Consider the following 2293-nt stretch of genomic DNA (forward strand, 5'->3'; position numbering starts at 1 on the left):
TATTTATATTTGACAAATAATATTATATTAGTTTCATGTGTATAACATAGTGATTAGACATTTATTGATAATTTTAATATCTGATACATATTCAAATTATCCCAATTACATTCAAAATATTTTTATAGCTGTATATCTGAAGCAGAATCCCACTAAAATTGACACTGAATTTGATTATGTTACTTTTGTCTGTTTTCCAGAATAGCCTCTAGTCACTTCTTTAAATGATATTGATTTTAGAAGAGTCCAGATCAGTTGGCTTGTTGAATGTTTTATATTCTTGATTTGCCTGATTGCTTCCTCCTGAGGTCATTTAAGTTGCTCTGTTCCCTGCATTTCATGTATACTAAAAGTTAAGTATGAAAGTACAGGTCCTAGAAAGTTTCTTCTATAATGGGCCTGGTAGTAAATATTTTTAGCTTTAGGGACTTGCAGTATCTTCCACAATTACTCAACTCTGACATTTTAGCATCAGGTCAGTCATAGACAATACATCGATGAATGTGCATGGATGTGTTCCAATAAAGTTTCATTTACAAAAGCAGGCAGTTGCCTAGATTTCACCTGCATGTTGTAGTTTTCCAACCCTTGGTCTAAAGACTAGATTAGATTTACTTTAGACTTATGTGTCAATAATTCTTTTTTTTCAATTACAGTTAGCATTAATATTATTTTACATTAGTTTCAGTACACCATAGTGGTGAGACATTTATATAATTTATAAAGTGATCCCCCAATTAGTCTTATACCCACTTGGCACTACACATAGTTGTTGTCAATAATTCTTCATTTACCACAAATGTGATGTAACTTCATGTCATATCAGGAGATATATAATGTCAGGTTGGCTACTATTGAGGATGTTAAGCTTCATCATTGATTTTCAATGGTGACTGTCAGATCTCCACATTGAAAATGTACTCTTTGGCCCTTGTAATTAACAGTAATCTGTGAGGTGATTTTTTTGGCACTCTAGTACTAGACTGTTTTCCAACAGCCTTTTGCCCTGTATTTTACTAGCTATTTACTGAATATTAAAAAATCATGATTTTTTTCTCATTTTGTCATGTCTTTTACAAGTATTGGCTGATATTTTTAGGTATCACTATGGACTCATGGATATTTTTATTTAATATATTATAACCATTTACAGTCATTTTCCATGATGTTCAAATTATACAAATGGGGTCAATGGGAGCCCACAAAAATTTCTTGTAGGTATACCTGCTCCAGATTTAGATTTTGCCTAGATCACACGCTGAGGATCAAATGTTACATACAAATACAACTTATGCAATGTACAGTAACAATAAATACCTTTTCCACAGCTCTACTTATAAAATATAAAGATGTAGAGACTCCATTCACAGGGTTCTGGTTTTACCGTAACTGAGGAAACATTTTTTTACATATAAGCTCTGTGAAGTCAGGAATTAGATCTGTCTTAATCTGTGTGCAACACATGGTGAGTAATAAAAAAAATAGTTTTAAATGAATAATTACTTAAGACTTTAGAAATGGAGAGTGAAGAAATCAAAGCTGTAGGTAGGGAGACCAAATATAGGTATCTGACGGAACATCACTTTCCTCTCTATGCTGTTTTAAGAAAGTCCTTTGAGGGTGGTTTTCATTGGTATATATATTTAACTTGAGGAACATCTTTATAGAAAAAGAGGTTGAAGCAGAGATCTTTTTTTTTAATTTTTTATTTAAGTTTATTGGAGTAACATTGGTTAATACGATTATATAATTTTCAGGTGTACATTATTATTTGACATCTGTATATTCTATTGTGTGTTTACCACCCAAAGTCCACTTTTCTTCAGCTACCATATATTTGATCCCTTTTATCCACTTCACCCTCCCCCTAAACCCTATATTTGATCCTCTTTAACCCGTCTACCTCCTCTCTCCTCCCCCACCCTACTAGTAACCACTAGTCTATAGTCCTCTGGTAACCACTAGCCTATAGTCCATGTCCATGAGTCTCTGTTTGTTTTTCCTGCTCATTTGTTGCTTTTAGGTTTATATCTCACATATAAGTAATATCATGTGGTTTTCAACTTTTCCTGTCTGGCTTATTTCACTTAGCATGATTATCTTGAGGTCCATCCATGTTTTCACAAATGGCAGTATTTAATCTCTTCTTATGGCTGAGTAATAATAGTCCATTGTATATATGTACCACAGCTTCTTTAACCAACCATCTATCATAGGACACTTCAGTTGCTTCCATGTCCTGGCCACTGTGAATAATGTTGCTATGAACATCAATGTGCAAATATCTTTTTGG

The sequence above is a fragment of the Pteropus vampyrus genome, unplaced genomic scaffold (assembly GCF_000151845.1).
Source record: "Pteropus vampyrus isolate Shadow unplaced genomic scaffold, Pvam_2.0 Scaffold1004, whole genome shotgun sequence".
Taxonomy (NCBI): domain Eukaryota; kingdom Metazoa; phylum Chordata; class Mammalia; order Chiroptera; family Pteropodidae; genus Pteropus; species Pteropus vampyrus.